Source organism: Anopheles stephensi, chromosome 3 (genome assembly GCF_013141755.1).
Source record: "Anopheles stephensi strain Indian chromosome 3, UCI_ANSTEP_V1.0, whole genome shotgun sequence".
In the NCBI taxonomy this organism is placed as follows: domain Eukaryota; kingdom Metazoa; phylum Arthropoda; class Insecta; order Diptera; family Culicidae; genus Anopheles; species Anopheles stephensi.
This window is the reverse complement of record NC_050203.1, coordinates 46,346,106-46,364,486: the sequence shown is the minus strand read 5'-3', so window position 1 is coordinate 46,364,486 and position 18,381 is coordinate 46,346,106. Positions and strand designations below refer to the sequence as shown.

Below are 18,381 nucleotides of genomic sequence, written 5' to 3'. Positions count from 1 at the left end.
ATTCTGTAAGATCAACATTTCCCTCTTCCCGTTCATCGAAGAAAAAGTTGGAAACTATAAGAGAGAATTCCAAAGCTGAAAATAAACCACTTTCCAGATCTTTACTAATAGGCAAATCATGGAGAAGATAGCGGAGAAGCAGACCCAGTACAACGAACAGGCATGAAAGAATGGATATGACCAACATCACATGGCAGGCGAAGGTGGATGGAAGACGCTTAGGACTTAGGACTTTACTACCGCCAAAAACTTTCACCAGGGAGAAGGAGTTGCCTGTCTTCTCTTCTATCTGTCGATAATGAGTTCCATCCGAGATTCGGGGGTGATAACTTCTTCCATAAGTCAATCCAAATCATGACATTTGCACATTATAAAGACATCATTGGGTTAAGTCTCCTATATGTTGCAGATGAATACTAAAAGATTCAACAGGCGTCACAAAACCTGTGATTGAACAAAGCGAAAACCAACATTATGGTGATGATAAACGCGATCATGATATCGAGCTCGTGATTAACGCTATCGGTGATAGCTTTTATGTCGATGTCCTCCACACATCTTGTATTTAGGGTCTTAAGTCAGCACCGATAGAAAAAATTAATGTTGAGTTACGCACTGCCAACTGATTATACCACAGTCTGAAAACATTTTTCCACTCAAAATACCTTTCACGACGGACGCAGATGAGGGTATGTAAAATATTCATAGTCCCAGAACTCACATTCGTACTAAGGACCTCCGTAGTAAGGACTGACTATCCAACTACGTAGTAATCCAGAAATGGCAGGCATGACCTTAGAGGTCGTTAAACCAAAGAAGAAGACTCACATTATTCTCTGAGACATGCACTCTATCTAACTAACGTTCGAGAGGAAAATGCTTAGAAGGATTTTGGGCCCCGTATGTGCGGAAAGACAAAGGACGAGCCACTATAATGACGACCTCTACGAGATGTACGCTGATCTCATCATTGTACAGCGAATTAGACTCGCCAGGCACCGGTGGGCTGATCATGTCTTGAGAATGATACTGGACTACCCAGATCTAAAGTCCTAAAGGAGGCATGGTAGACCCATCCACCAGAATGGTCGGAATAATGGATTGATAGACGTCGGCACTCGATCGTAGGCCGGAGCGAGGACTTCTGCAGAAACCCAAGATAGCGAAGCGGTTGTAGCGCTCTATAAGTAGGAAGAAAGTAGGTGCATATTTTGATAATCTGAAGTTTTGAAGATAGCAAAAGTTAATGCCATTTTTTATGCTATCAACAAAAGAAACGTCTCAACTGCATAATAGCGCGAATTGTTGCCTGTTGCATTCAATTCATTGCCTGTTGTTGAGTAAAATTACATTGTCAAAATACACTTTACATTGAGCATGTGCATGGTTCTCGTATCGTTCGTGTGTCAAAATCAAAACCTCCCACTAAACCATGCTCCATGCTGCAGCATGAGAACGACAAATGGGTATCCATCGAGCAACACCATTCGTCTTTGTAAAATCTGCAAAGCCTCGAAAATCCTCCTACACCACCGCGAACGACCGGCAGTACACAGAAACCCCAACCAAGACCACCAACCAGTGGAGGAAGGCGCGCTGAATTTACATATTTTATTTGTTGTTTGCGTATCTGTTTTAATCCAATTTCGTGAAATGTTTGCATGATAGATCCGCACAAAATTGTTACATTATGCTCTGGGGTACATCAACAAAACGATGAACGGTACACAGCACCAAGCGCAAACGTATCTCGCCTACATGAGGGGGAGCAAAAAACAGTTCTTTATGATACGATACGACTTTTCTCCGGCACCTCCCTCACCCCAAAAACAAGGCGCAGCTTGACGCAAACCAAAGGATATCATTTACGGAAACGGGCGTGGTACGGTCACGATGTAGTGGCAGAGGTGAAAAAAAGATTTCCACTTATTCAAATCACACATGCTCATCCATCCTGCGGATTTGATCGTTTGTTTAGCTTTTTCTTGACACCCTTGTGGCTGTGTTTGTGTTTTTTCGTGGCCAGTCATTTTGACGAACTGTAGAGCAGATAAAATTCACTACATTCATAACTCTTTAAATGAAAAATAGATTACTACACCGGAGCGGGGTCATTGCAGACCACATCCTGCACCCACTTGCATGTACTCCGATACGATACGGACATGTTTTGTTCGTAAATATGTAAAAGCATTGTGATCAGATTTTGTGTCTGTATTTCAACAACCATGTAGCCACAACATGAAGGCAAAGTCCAATCCTTTCCCGACACAAAAACCCGCTTGCACAACACAACTCCTCTAATGCACCCTTGGTTCAGAACCTTTTTCCTTTGGTTCACTACGCAAGAAGAAAAAAAAAGCAACAAATGCGACAAAAGCATCATAATTCAATGCGACATACGACACTCGAAAATTCGCTCCTTCATGCATCCTCATTTTCATGGTTCTTATGCAAAACATGTTTATCTATTCCATCGTTGCTCCATTACAGCACGCTTCCCGGGCGCGCAGCACCGCTCGTTACAATCCTACACGAACCCGTCATGTTTTGCGTTTGGCTTATTCGATTGCTTGCTTTCCTTTTCGATGAAACAAAATACATCGCAAACAACTGGGATCAACGAGAACGGGTTTTTTTTTTGCTTCTTTGTTTGGTTTGTTTCGTCGTGTTTTGTCGTGTAGCGAGGGCGAAAAAACACAACCGAACGTGAAGGATATGCATCGCTTTTCTTTTTGCATATTTTTATATCTTCTAGTAAGTTCACATCTCAGTACGACGTTTTACGACGTTCATCCGTCACTCCTTTCCCCGAAAGGTTCCCTGTTTTATTCGTTTTTCTCCAAGCGTAAGTAGACACAACCCGTTCCTGTAACCTCTTTTTTCGATTTCAACATGCACCATACCGCTAACGCTTGGTAAAATAAATCAAACAGATGCATACTTACATAGCCAAACATCGTCATTCAGCAAAACGGGCCCGACGCCGACAAACAACAACAAGCGATACAATGTGTCGTGATCAAACGATCCCTCGACGACGATTGATCGACGATCGCTGCCTTTCCGGCCAAAACCAAAGAAAGGAAAAACATATTATCATCTCCCACACTACGTGCCGGCCGTTTTCGATTCGACAAAAAGCGGAAATTATACAAATATTTGTTGCGTGTTTCATGCTCGATCAAACCACCGTGGTCCATTTCTTATTTCGCTTCCCTGGCGCACAAGCGCACGCATACACAAATCAAAATCTGAAACTGTGTCGACTGACGAGCTCTTTGTCATGATTGTGCACAAAACAAGATGCTTGAAATATCAATAATAATATCACACATAAAAAAGGGGATACACTCTCCCGCGTTGACGTGCTTCCCTTTTTTCATCGCCCTAGAACCGGGCGCCCTTTCCCTGACCGGAAGCGTTTTTGCGTTGGGAATCTGTTTTTCCGACTGATTTCAATTGGAAATTCATTGGCCCCGTGTGTATGTGTGTCATCTTCCGATACGGCCCGAGGATTATTTGATTGAATGTGTTTGTCGCTGAATTCTCAGACCAATGCCAAAAAACGGAACGGAGCGGAACCACCAGGCCCCGACGTGTGGGCGAGTTATGACATAGAATTGAAACATAAATTTTCATATCATCACAGCTGTGTGCTCGCATGTTGGGAACAGCCATAACGCCTCTGCTTTAAAACATTCGTCACTTTTTTTTTTGTCGGGGGGGGGGGGGGGGTTAAAAATTTTAATGGGCGTTCCGGTGGCCGAGGCGACAGCGGCGCCGGTCTTCACACGGTAGGGCCGGGGTTCAAATCCCATCCAGACCGCGTTCCCGTACGTAACGCTGACTACTTTTTTACGGGTAAAATAAAGTCACAGAAAGCCAGAAATGGTAGGACGAGACGCTCGAGGTTGTAGTGCCAAAGAAGAAGAAGAAGGGGGTTTAATGCAAAGATTTTCATATATTCCCCAAAAGCGTCATACAGCTCACGGATGACGGATTGACAATGAGGTAACAGTGGGCTTAAAGTACAAGAATGTTAACCTCACATGGCTACAGGACGATTCTTTGACACACGCAAAAAGAGCATACTGAAAACAAGGTGGTGTGAGGAAGTGAGTGAAATAACATTGTTTGAAGTACCATAAAAACCACAAAATCGAAACATTATTGGTTTACCTGGGCAAACACGGGCGATGAAAAAAAACTCGACTCCAAATGAATCAATAGCAATTTCCCCTGCCACCAACTACTCGCGTGTCCAGCTACTTCTATAAACATCTACAAAACAAATAAGGTACTCTCCTATCATTCAATTTAATTATCCACTTTATACGCACATCATGATGCTGTGTTTTGCGGTTAACTTTTTTCTTTATCAACTCGCACATACACATGCAATGCCGTGCCCTTTCATTTGAAGCTTTCAACTCGTGGATCAGATTCTACAATTTGAAAAAAAAACCACACTGAACATCACCAAATGAGTAAATCAGCTCGCGCGGATAATTATTATCATATTTGTCCCCGAGGACTTATATCTGCAAATGGTTTTTACGCATAAAATTAGACTTCCCACGGTATGTCATTGCGCTGCTGATTGAACATGACCACCCGCAACGATTATTCTTATATTTTATTGTCCGCTCATAGTTTTGGGAAATTGCTCATATGTAATTGGGAATTAAATCGGAATCGCCAGTGATGAATAAAAATGCAAAGTGTGAAAAGTCACAAATCATCACTTAAAACACACTTTAACATCTTGAGCACTAGATGGTCTAAGCCAGTTTATCTTTATGTTTTTAAGCTAATTTTAACTGAACAAAATTTAAAAGTTTGTGCCGTGTTTTGTGAATGAACTTTCAAAATGGCATGTGCAATGTTTTACGCTTCGAGATTAGTTTAACTTTTTGGATTTTACTGCTTCTAATTGTTTGACTCTGGCTCACCAAAATTCAGTGGGCTGGTCATGTTATGATAATGGTACCAGGAGACCCAGCCCGCCAAGTCCTCTCAGGCCATCTACATGGACAAAGGAGACGTAAAAGGCGTAAGTGCTGGCCTTGATGCATCCACTGCAATGGACAGGATAATCGAGGCCATCATATGGCTTACTGGACTTATTGATATCATGTAGTTGGATAGTCAGACCTCACTACGGGAGACAACAGTCCGAAATGATCGAATATGATTCGATTCAATTGCCAGTCGACCGTTTGAAGACCGGAGTCACTATCGCAAGTCAAAAAAATAGTCCATCCAACTATGACAATCCTAGAGACAGTCGTAAAAATAGAAACAAATTGACTTACATGTTAAGACATTTACTAGACAATTTGAACCCTTATTCAACGCACTGCTTAATTATATTCACAAAGTGGTCTTTCATTATGGTGGCCTTATTTTCATGTTGCATTGTTTCTTTGTGGCACATTTAAGGTTGGCACATGTTCTTTCCTTAAATCTTTGAATAACAAAACGCAGTAAAATAATGTTCTAAAAAAATATGTAAAATGATGTTCTTGATTAGTCCCGGAATCGAACTGCGGGTACTGAAAAGTTAAGGAAGTCAGAAAATGAACATAAAGACCTTTGGAGGTTACACAGCCAAATAGAAAGCAGAAGTATATAACTACTGTAATTGGCAGTAGGTTAATAAAACAAGACAGGATTCCTGAGCAATAATCTTGCTATGTCAAATAGATTGTCTGAAACAGTATATAACTATTGGTCGAGGAGGTCCAACGGTCAAGCGATGGAGGCGCAGGTTTTCATACCGCGAGTTCTGTCAGGGAAGCCGGAAATTGAAGGTAGAGGCCTAGATAGAATATGTAGTACGAAAGAAGAAGCAGAGGTATGTTGCTATGCCATTTCTGCACCCTTGCATAATGCAATGTTCTAAAAAATAGCAGAAACTTTACGCAATTTACAGTTCCAAACATGAATCATATACCAAAAAATAACACACTTATTTTGATCTCCATTTATACCTCCCAGTTAAATAATCCAATCAGCTACACCACACCAGACCACAACCAAAACTCATAGTTATACCATTTTTTCTTCCTATTAAAACTATCAATAAACTTCAGGCTACCTGAAAATGCACGCTCCCAGTTAGATAAGCTATTTCCTAACCCATCCTCCACTGCTGCATTACCACCACCAATCGTTGCAGTGTCATAACTCTGAAAGATGACCCAAACTCCAACAGATTAGAATATTTTTGGGTTTGAAAGCCAAACCACATCGCACAAACAATAGATTTAAAGTGCTACAAACTTCATACCTTACCAACACCGCATAATGACAGTATGGAACGGTCTCTTCATGCTCTCTCTCTCTCTCTTGCTCCATCTCACAATGGTTTAATCCTTTTTTATAGATACTTTTTGGAACAGTTTTACGACCGCAGTTAATCATCTTGTGTGCCACCGTGTGCGGCGCCCTCGCACAATACCGGATTCTATTATTTCTGCTAACTCCTCCAGCCCTGGCATAGCTAGTGCGAGGTTTCTGCGCAGCGAAACACAACCACAACCACCCCGCGCTAACAGCAAGCAACAACAACAGGCAGCGTTGGCTTCGCGCCGCTGGGGATTGGCGTTTCTATGCCATCTAGCGATAGCAGGGTACCATCATAATGGGCAGGTAAGACTGCAATTGTGCGATGGTGAAAAACACGCAGGCGGGATGAACGTTGCGCGCCCGTGTGTCCCGGTTGTTAGTGATGGCCACCGACTGAAGCCGCAAAATTTTATAGTCCAAAAATTTTACGATGCCATATCATAATTAATGCAGCAATTTTCAGTCGAAAAACCCGGATCACGTTGCTTATGTTTGTGTCGCGCGTCTCGCGCGAATTCGGGCAGCACAAATGTATCTGCACCCCGGGACCATGGCCCCCCGCGCTTCAATGGGAGACAGCGCAGAAAAATATGGTAAAAATCCTGACCGAAATCTGCGCGATAGGTACGAAGCTCGAGAATATGCTCCACACCGCGCCAAAATGGTAAAGTTTTACTACGGACCAAATATGGGCCAAAGCCCAGCTCGAGCAAACGGTTCCAAAGCATCGTGCCAGATCGGCAGGCTCACCGGCTGGCTAGCTGGTTCCCGTGTGCAATGGTCCGTCGTCCAACTTTTGCCATTTACCCAGTTCGATGTTTGGCTGGCTGGCTGGCTGGCTTTTCACCAGTCCATCACCTTCGCGGCCATTATTTTTACTTATTTTCGTTGCTTTTTTATCCGGGCCGCTTCCGAAGCTGGTGCCGAGTGTCCCACCGGTCCGATCCTTTGCCATCTGCCATTTTCGATACCAACAATCGGCCAGGGATCTATTCTGTTTTTTGGCGCTACGATGGACGGATACACACAGACCGACCGTGTGCGGGTGGGGGGGTGCATTGGAAGGCGGGACATTCATAAAATATAAATAATCGTAAAAACCCTGTAGCGCTATGGAGGTGGAAAGAGAGTGTTAGAATCAACCAACGGACATGTTAAGCGTGGAGTAGCGCAAAGCCACCACCCACGGTGGTTCACGGTGGTCACCGGAACGAAGGTAACGGGTCTCTGCCACACGAGCAGCACCCGTTGCGGTCCCGTTACCAATTCAATTCAATTATCAATTTGAAACGCATCGCGCGAAATTGATTTTCACAACTTGACTTTATGAGCTATTCATCCTTTGCTGTTCTTCTTCGCACACGCCATAGCGTGTAGCGAGTGGCTACAGAAAGGATGGTAGTCATTAATTTCGAAATTCAATCGATAAAAATATCTTAAATTTAACTTAAAATTATTTTAAAAGTGAAATAAATATTTTCTATTGTACAGAGAACCTCGGCATGGCCTTGATTATCTCGCCAATGATGAAAGGTCATGTTGGTTTCCTTATCTTCAAAAATACGATGTATGAGCTCCGCAATTTAGTAATCTTTTTTTCATTGAGCTGTAATTGATATTAACAGATGATACAGCCATAAAACTAACACCGCACAGGCACTCTATAATTCATATATACAACCTTAATCCCCCAACTTTGCCCTGCCGAAACGATTTGATGGAGGGAGAGGAAAAAATATCCCACGGGGAGCAATTTGAACATCTCGCATCACATCCATACTCTACCGTAAGCGACATATCGTCCATCCAGCGTGTGGTGATTGCTTCCGACAAAACGAAAAAAAGGAGGCATCCCCCATCCCGCCACGCTATGATAAATGAGCCCAAATTAATCTAATCCTCATTGCACATAAAACAAATAATAAATGTACCATCACAGTCCTACGGGATCGGGAGCGCAGTGTTGCTGCCTGTGCTTAACAAAACGCTATCGACCATCGCACACCGTCCCATTACGATACATCACACGTGGCGGGGGTTTTGGGGTTTGCCGGGAGATGAGAAAAAGATATCATCGAAAGATCCCATCATATCGAGCCGATTTCAGCAGTCGTGACTGGGTGTACACGACGAGTTGAGATTTCCACGCGATATGATACCGTGATATCCAAGGGGCAGCAGGCAGGGAGAAAGAGAGAGAGAGCGAGGTGTGTTTCACGTACCATGGGTCACATTATGATCATCGCATACACAGAGTTCCAGGTGAAAATTATGCTCTTTACAGCCTACAGCCTAAATCGCTAGTTTCGGTGCAGTGCAACACAGCCAGCCCTCGCTGGAACACTGCTACACATTACCACGGCACGGTGAAGCTGTGAGCACTGGCTAGGAGGTGATTAGAATACAAATGGTGCCCATTATTATTAAGCCAAAAATATCCCATCCCATTCGATGGTTACGGAACCGTGGCCGAGCCCACCGAAAGCTCGGTACACACCCGATCGAACCTGCATGCACTTTGCTGAAACGCTCACGTACACGACGGTGCCACGAACTGGGTAATGGGGGCTTCAGTTTGCAGCTGGGGGCACACAGAGAGGATGTTCGAAATATTTAAGCAAATAAAGCTACATGCACGTCGGTTGCAAAAACCAATGGGCAAATTTGGACAACATTGCTCACCCAGCTTAAGTGAAGCGCACTTCAACCCAAGGGCACAAAGCAGCAACCGGCAGGCGCTACCGTTCTACCAATTCTACCTATCCTATTCGGAAACCGCAATAAGGCATAACCAGCAAATTAATAAATTTTGAATATATTGCAGCAAGCATTAGGTTAAGCCTTTTACATACACGTACCTACACACATACACGTCCACTCTGGTGGCACTGTATTCGGGAGAATTGATCCTCTTGTACAGCCACCATGAGCTAATAGATGTGTCAAAAGCCCTGTGTAGCTCGGAATCATCAATACGTGCAGGCGCGCTGTGTTGCACTGCCCATGATGATGATGATGATGAATATTTTCACGACCAATCAATGAGCGTGGAAATGTTTGCGTGCTGTGTATACACCACAATTTGTGCCCGACACATTTTTTGCCTAACCTCTCTAGCTGCCCGTGATGTTGTTTTAATGAATTAGGGATTATTGTTGTAGTTATGCAGATGATTTGGGTCGTGTGTGTGTTTTTGAGCATTCACTGCGTACTGTTTACCTGCAATTTTTGGCGCCGGAGGCACTGTTGCACTGCAATAACTTAGTGGTGCTCAACGAAAAATGGAACGTATGGAATTATTTTTTTCTTTTTGTGAAAAGCCGGTTTTTTATGGCTTTTACAATCTAAATCGTTGCGTTGAATACATCGATTTATATTTTGTTTAATTTCATCTGTAATATGTGTTTTTCAATTAATGGTTCTCTTGATTAACAGCGTAACGATAAACCACGATAAAACCTAACGAGAGAAATTGAACTGTGATTGTATTGCCACTGGAAGAGCTCAACGAACGCGAAACGGAACATACGGGTTTCATACATGTAGTTGTTTTGGTGGAAGACTTACACAGTAGATACTGTTGCATTTCACGTTCAAAAATTACAAATCCATTGTGTCATGGCGAATCGATAGCTTCTAAATGAAATTGGGCCATCATCAGTCCTATATACCGCGGCGTTTATACCATGGCGTTCAATATCTCTTACAGGATTTTGACAAAGAGATAAGAGGTATTCCAGACAAGCTTACCAACCTTGTAAGAATAACAACGGCTATCAGGAATATCAGGAAAACTCTCAATCTACTTTGCTACCACCAAGGAGACCACCAAGAAGACAGGGAAAATTGGTTTGCCTTCTGGCAACCTGGCACTAGAAAGTGTCATCCGATATTCAAAACTGGAGACTTCGGGGTCCATCATCTATAAGTCGATCCCTGATCTTGACATGTACGGATGACACAAACCTTTTTGGTTTGAAGCTCAATCTTTACTTAATCGCGCAATGGTACTTACTGACAGCCGGTCCTTTGACATACTGAGGAATCTTCTCCGCACAAAACGCCTGTAGCGACGGTTCCAGCTGAGACTGAATATAAAATTTATAGTTCCAGTATACTCACACACCCATTGGTGTGGCATACACATTGGTTGAAAATATTGGTTTAAGGTTCTGCTATGTACCAGAAGTTTATCTTTGTAGGCTGCCCTGTCAACACACTGACCGACAAAGGGGCAATGTACAAATAGACGATCGCATCATTGAAGTAGACCAAAATTTCATTAATCTTCGGTCAAGTCAAGTTACTGCCAGCCTGTTCAACGATATCCTGAAGATTCTTCTTAACTCAAAACATCTGTCACGGCGAAAGCAACTGCGAATGTATAGCACATCTATAATTCCAGTTCTCGTATACCTTTCTGAGATATGGACTCATAAGAGCTATAGCGACGGGCGCAAGGAAATATTCGTAGAAAATTTTAAATCACAGTACTTCCAGTGACGAAATCCTTTTGGTCCCTTCTAGAGGAAAACGCTCAGTTGATTTCGTGGGAGATGTCGCGATGGACGAAGCTAGTACGGTGTAGAAACGTGTCTCCAATGTTCGCCATTCAATAAAATCTGCACCATAAACACATTCTAATAAACACAACATATAAGTAATTTAAACACTCTACTCAGACCATGCCACTGCTGGTACCAAGTGCCGATCGTATCTCTACAAAACCCCCATAAACATCTATCCATACGTTTCATGCTTGCTAGAACTATACCACTTTAAAGCATAAAGCTCACTCCTTTCAGCTCGACGCTACTGCCAAACAGCGTCGAGACGACGATGCTGAGAGCTCGATAACAATAAAAAAAGCCACAGATGTTCTCGAGCACTTGACTAATCTATGATTAATCCATGCACTAATCCGAAAGCTTCACGGATCGAACACATAAATTTGTCAGGCGTGCAATGCGGATACGGTGGAACAGAGGACCGTATTCCACCAAATCCAGCCCTCGGTATTCGTCGTTCCCACGCGCCGTTTTTGGACGTTGGAAATGTGTTCCAAGAAAAGGAAGATAAATTTGTTTCGCCACAAACACTTCCTTTATTCCAAATGCGCACCGTTAGATACTCAACATGAAACCGTAGCTGGTGGAGGTGGGAAAAAAACACGGAAAAAGCACACTCGCAGCAGTCTGTTATATTCCTATCAAAACTGCGCCAAAACAGCTAACATGTTTCACCGGAAAAAAGCCACCGAAAAAACACACACACACACACACACACAAAAAGAAAAAACCAGCATGCACAAACCGTCCATCTGGAACGTCCAAGCACAGCAGCTGCTGCCCTCAAAGCAAAACGTTGACGCCCGAGAGCGAATCGCAAAAAATTCCATACCGCCACACACACCCACAAAGAGAAGATACAGCCGAAAATTGGAGCCCATGCTAAGAATAAGCACAACTCAATAGATTCAACCGGTAGACTAACGGTTAGTTTCACTCATCGAATGTCTCCTCGCTCCACAGATCCGACCACTTTTCGGTCGCCAGAAGCACGCGCGCACGACGGCAAGGGGACCATTTCCGGAACGGCTCAATAATCCGCAATCGGAAGAAAATTGCCACAAAGTAGCGGTTCGCTAGCGCACCAACACCTTTACCGCGAACGCTGCTGCGCACGGAACCACCATGCACGGGCTCCACTCCAAACCGTGGCGACCGGCCACCCTCCCCAAAAGAGAAACGGACGATGGTTTGCAATAAATTTCCGAAGATTTTCCTCGCTCCATAAACCCAAAACCAGAACCAGGATGACAGCCAACTGGCCACTCTAGCACACCGGCAGCACCAGCACTTCACTACAATCCAGCCTGGGGGGGAACCCGTACCACGACCGCAGGCAGGTGGGAATAGGGAAATTATAACGTTCGGCTTCGTGTTTTTTTTTTCTACCGTCCCAATTCCCTAGCTTCCCGAGCGTCACCTTCACTTCACACCATTGGCCATTGTATGGGGAGCACGAAAGAATACCAAAAAGAAAAAATCGCTCAAAGCACCAGCAATTGGGGATGAAATACGGTGAGCCGAAAGCAAGACGGTTTTAAATAAGATTAATCCTTATCTCTCGGCTTCACACATTGACCACCTTGATGGTCAACGTATGGAACGGGAATCAACTCGATTCTGCTGCGTTTTTTTTTTTCAGTTTCCCTCCAGCGGGCAGCAGACAGTATCATTCCCTCATTCACAATATCCTCGAAATCCTCATTATCCATCTTGCCTTTACCGGAACAAATTCTAAGCGCAAAAGGATCTCGGCCGCCGTGATTTGAAAAGGATAAAAAATGGCCGTCCGAAAACATTTATCTTCCTCTCGTTTGCCAACGGAAAACATGAACACATCGGTCAGGGGTTGGGTTTGGCTAGTTGTTTTTTTATACGCACGTTTGTCATGTTTCTTTATAGCGCCACATGGCACGAAGCTGCAATGACCTATTGTTACGGTGATATACGGTGACTTGTGTTGTACCGTAAATGAACCGATTCGCTGGAATTCGATTTCATAATGCTTGTTTATAGCTATAGAATAAGTGACAGGGTGTTTTTCTAAAGGGAAGAAAGCTTACCTGTCATTGTCTCAACTTATGCTCCACTTGCAAGGATACGCGTCATCTGAAAGAAGAAAAAGTTGTTGCATCAATATTATTTTTAAACATTTTACTGATAAAATAAAGACATGAACGGAACCTTACGGAACTTGAATTCAATAACGTTACATTATCTTTTTAATTATTTGCTTGTAGTACTCATTTATTGTTTAACATCAATCAACATTACCCAGAAAACTTATCTGTATCTTAATGTACTCTTATTTTCTAACATTACAACCTCAAGTGGTCTCAGCCTGCAATTTCTGGCTTCCAAGACAATTTTTTCCCCGATTGCCAAGACGGTCTGAACGGGATTCGATGCCCTTTGCTGCCGTATGAAGACCGAGACAAGCACAGCTTCGGTCCCCAGATCGTCTTAATAATTTGCATTGAGTGGCGAAATAAACGTTATGCTTTTATACTGGAAATTGCAAAGGCCTTTTTCACTCCCTAAAATGCTCTACCACCGAACAACTGTGGTAAAACTTTCCTTCAAGCTAACTTTCCGACAAGCCACTGTTCATCTCGGAAAATTGTAAGCGCAACTTAAATTTTCCTTCTAGCTTTTCCGACATATTCCATCGCATTGACTAAAGTGTCCTCCAAGCTTTTCCAAAATTTTCCATAGTAGTTGTAGATGAACGCTTTAGGTACAGAAAGCTACCTTCACAATAAGCCACACACCAAGTTGATTCTCATGCCATAATGCTCGCGACATCTGCCGGCCAAACGCTCAAAGTTGAGAGAAAGCGTATGCTATAAACCGTTTCATAATCCAAACGGTGTGTCTTGGCTAACGTCGTTCACTAGATGGCGCTAGCATGAACTGAAGAAAGAATGCAGGACTTTCTCACAGTGAAGGAATTTGCTCACGCTCACCTCACGGCTGAGCACATGCTAAGCGACAGGAATGTTTTTCTTATTTGAGGTATGCAATAGAAAATTTATTATAAAATCGTGTTTTTTTTTCAAGTGCACGAAGAAATTAGAATAGAAGGATGAATCATGAATTGTGATTATTTAGCTTTGCAAGTATGAGATGTTTACCAGCGAAATAAAGTTTGCTTTATGTCCTTCTACACCATTATATGACCGCAATGACACAGCAAAAGATTGTAGCAAAGGCATAGACTTGTTTTCTAGGCAAATCGAGCATGCCTCTTTTCTATTATCAATATGAAAACATCGGGAACGGCTAGAGCGTTGGTGTTCCATAGAAAGATAACAACACTCCGCATCATACTTGCATAATTATTATGAAATCTAATTGCCAATATTTACAACACATCCGATTTGTATAGATAAGCTGAGCTTAACATCACTAAATCATTATTTGATTTAGTGAAATGAAATTATTTCCTTTATAGCGCAAAGAACTTCTACTGTTATCGAACATCCCAACAGTTCAAATTAGCACACTTCAAATTACTGTGCTACAGCAACACACCACCCACACAGCACCTGTGCATGCTTGCGCCACACAGAAACAATATCAAATTACTCAAGCAAACCATGTTCGATGGAGTGAATGTCATCGTCTATCTGATGCACGTCGTACAATTAAGGCTAGGGGTAAATAAATACCATCTATGAAACGGTGCGCGGATGCTCCGAACGCGCACACCAAAAACTCATTACCACCTGCCGAAATTACAGCTTCAGATTATCCGTAAATTACATATTCCCGAAAATACACACACCCGAGCGCACGCACATCCCGAGAACGTACGCACATACACACACACACCTGAAGGCTACTTTTCTGATGAGGCTCTCAGGACGCTTGAACTTCTGTACACACCCCATTAATTATAACTATTGATTAATTCGTCCCTTATCTCTTTGCAGGGATGATGATGGCCTACCGCACCGCAACGCACCAACCATCAGGCGTACGAGAACTTCAACGTGCCTAAATTCAACAAACTTCCAGTCGGCGACTCTACCACCAGAACGAACCCGACCATGTGGATGGGAGAAGAAAGCGCGAGAGAAAGAGTCATAATCACCATCATCATCACCATCACCATCGTGATTACTACCCGTCCAGCACCCATGCCCTCCATCCATCCATCGACTCTTCCAGTGTACACACACACCGTTGCCGAAGGTCGTGTTTATGAACCCATTGGAAAGAAATACAAACCTCCCATTCCCCGGATCACACCGAACTGGGATCAAATCATGCAGAAAGGATTCATATTTCTGCGTCCCCCATCCCAACCCATGGAGTGTGACTTCCACGCTCTGCGCTCAAACGCAAGCTGTCCCCATGGCACTATTTCGCCCAACAACGGCGCACTCTCTGTGGTGAAATTGCACAGCTTCCACATCCCATCTCGCGTCGGCGCTTCCAACGCCAGCTGTCGATGAATGATGATAAATTTGTAATTAATTGATGAAAAATGGCATCACCATCCGAGTGTGCGAGCGGGGAAAAGCACCACAGCACGGAGAAAAGCTCGGGCGAAGAACGTCGTCGAAGCCGCACACGAACGAACGAACAACAAAACAAAAAACAGTAAACGCCACAGAACCCAATTCTGCCCCCTCCCATTCCATTCCCGCTGTTCTGTTGATCCACTACCGAATTGCGGAGTTTTGTTTGTGTTATAACTTCTCCCCGTCGTCGGAACGTCGTTCTCAACACCGGAAGAAAGATGATACTAATTTACCCGTCATAAGCAGACATCGTGGAACCGAGACGAGCGAGAGGCTTCGTTCGTCTAGCAAACCAAACGAAAAAATGGCCAACCAAGGGGCAGAGCGAGCAGAGATAGAATGAAACAGAACCAATAGAACAGCGCGCAACAGCAGGAGCAACAATGGTTCACCGTGAAGGCTGCGCACGCCACGCCATAGGGAAGGAAAACTTGACAGGACCAACTCTCTCGCATCAACGTGGTCCCCACCAACACCACCACCACCATCACCAACGTCCGACGAAATGAACGAGGATGCGAGAGGATCCGTGTGAAGGATTTCACATCAGGAATTCCATTCTCAGGCATGTCGCTGGAATGCCTTCATCACTCTTCTTCCTGCCGCCATTCATCGTTTACGGTTGGTTCGTTTGCCAGTTTTCGGACACATGCTTACATACTGAACGGAACCGGGACACAAAAAGTACTTCGGATGTTCTAAAAATTGTAACCCGCAAAATATGTCTATCCCGGGTCTCTCCGTCACATGCGAGCGTCACAGCGTCACAGAAGGGCACCCGTAAAAAGGACACCCTCGTTGAGATGGCCTTTTGCAACAACAAAAAAATCCTTTCCTACTTTTGCATTCTTACGCAAAATGGCGTGTATATGCGAAAATGAGCGACGCAAACACCAACCGAAACCAAACCTTCCGGCTTTCATGAGCTCCAAGAGTTTTAACTATCTATTGTTTTCTTGATTCTTGAATAGACAACATTTGTGTTCTTCTTTGTGTGTGTGTTTGTTTTTTTTTTCTTTTTTCCCCTCTGATGCTGCGCCTCGAAGCTGTCCGGGATACACCGTTACAATGAGTGGTATACTCACGCTTCTGACACTGAACAGATAAAGCTATATTGCACAATAGGGGAAAGAAACATACACACCTACATACATATCAAGTATCTTCCATTCGGGAAACACTCACGGACGCACACACACACAACCAGCAAAGTTCCCCCCTGCGTGCAACAAAACATCAACAAATAAACGAATGAGCGCTCCGTACAAGCTCCTTGCCACACAGCCTCGCCTCCGGGAATTTTAAATCGACTAACAACACAGTTTGATCGCAGAGACCTCCGTACCAAGCACTCCAACCAGGAAGAATAAACAACAAACATGACGAACGTCCGGAGTTTTTACGAACAGCAGAGAGAGAAAAAAAAACAACTTTCTGCAATTGTTAAGCAAAGCATGAGTAAGGTGATGGAAGGCGAATTTTCAAGCAACGCAGCCCTTTTCATTGTTGCGCTCCGTTTTTCGCTCCCGATGATAGGAGAACGCGGTCCGTTACGTTTCTTCAGTATGCTTTAACATATCCGCGAAGCGGACGCATGGTGGCGTAAAGCACCGGATGATGATGTCGGATGGGATAGCGAAGCAGGTGGAGCGGGATGAGCAAATGACTTAATGTATGAATGACAAAACATTTCCCATTACTGCTGTACACCCGGTCGCCCATTATTGTAATTGTTCGTTTAGAAAATGAAAGCGTTACTGCCCTTTCTGTCGGAGGAGAACAAGAGCTTCCTTCAATAGAAATGGTTCACACAGAGAATGTAATCTACTCCGCGTGATTCCATGTGTCAGAGGTTTGTAAAGACAGGGAAATTATAGATGGTTCGAACGGAAGTTACAAGGACCACAGATAAAGCAACGAACGTGTGCTGCACTTCTCTTGAGAAATTGAAATAAACGAGACTTCAACGGTTGAACTGAATTAAACCATGATATCTAACATTTAATATTGTTGTCATTATAAACGGTGATGACATTCGTTTCGCTTCTTCTTCTGCCTCTTATCTTGGCCTGCCGCAAAAATCCTCGACTCCGCTCTTGCGGTTTAACGCTATCGTCTGCCAATTCAGTCTCAAATTCTGGCGGACACAGCAACGCCATCACTCCTTGTCTATTTGAGCCACACCTCCACTGTCCTTGTGGGTGGCCTAAAAAGACTTTACGCACGAGAGCTGTCCGGTGCCATTATCATTACATGAACAGCCCACAGGAGCCTGGCGAGTCTATTTCGCTCCACAATGATGAGATCACCGTACACCTCTTGTTGATGTATCACACTTGTCACCATAGAAAGGAAAGATGCGAATGGGGTCTCAGAGACAAAAAAAAAAGTCTCTGTTAATAAACGATTAAAAAAAACTGTGCAGTTCGTAGAGCTCGTCATTATACCGGTTCCTCCATTGTCCTTCTGAGCATCTTCCTCTCGAACGTAACTAAGAGCGTTTCGTAAGTTTTGGACAGAGTCCATGTCTCAGAGGCGTCTATGTGTACTGAAACTTTAAATGTTCTGTACAGTCCCAGGTTCGTTCGTTGCGACAGCTATTTAGAGTGGAGAAGATTCCTCAGGCTGTAGTATGACCGGCTTGCAGCAAGCACCCTTGCGCGTAGCTCAACGTTTCGTTTACTTACATTATATTTTCTATTTGAAATCCATCCTTTATACCACCTTCATCGTAAATATTGAAACAGTATTGAAACCCAATTCAACATTTCCTTTTGTAAGTACTGCAACCTCGATTGGTCTGGGACTAGCATTTATGAATTCTTTGATTGATTGTACCCGTTGCTCGATAGAAAGTCAGTCAGCTAGCGGAAGGGGTAGGCGGGTTCGGGTGGGATTCGAAACCCAGGCCTGCCATTTGAAGGACCAGC

The 18,381-nt window shown here is 43.7% G+C and overlaps 1 protein-coding gene and 2 long non-coding RNA genes across 10 annotated transcripts in view; 2 read left to right on the top strand and 1 right to left on the bottom strand.

Moving 5' to 3' along the window:
• Positions 1-17,444, top strand: part of LOC118511177 — a 39,598-nt gene extending 22,154 nt beyond the window's left edge. Inside the window, exon 3 of the long non-coding RNA XR_004906118.1 lies at positions 14,858-17,444. This is a non-coding gene — a long non-coding RNA (uncharacterized LOC118511177). The remainder of the gene's footprint in view (positions 1-14,857) is intronic.
• Positions 1-18,381, bottom strand: part of LOC118511175 (tyrosine-protein phosphatase Lar) — a 242,242-nt gene that overhangs the window by 167,251 nt on the left and 56,610 nt on the right. For all 8 annotated transcript variants that reach the window (XM_036053921.1, XM_036053928.1, XM_036053924.1 and 5 more), the window contains one exon: positions 12,986-13,031. The gene's annotated coding sequence lies outside the window, so the exon portion shown is untranslated. The remainder of the gene's footprint in view (positions 1-12,985; positions 13,032-18,381) is intronic.
• On the top strand, positions 12,270-13,129 carry LOC118511178. Its single transcript, XR_004906119.1, has 2 exons — positions 12,270-12,437; positions 12,565-13,129. It is a non-coding gene; the product is annotated as an uncharacterized LOC118511178 (long non-coding RNA).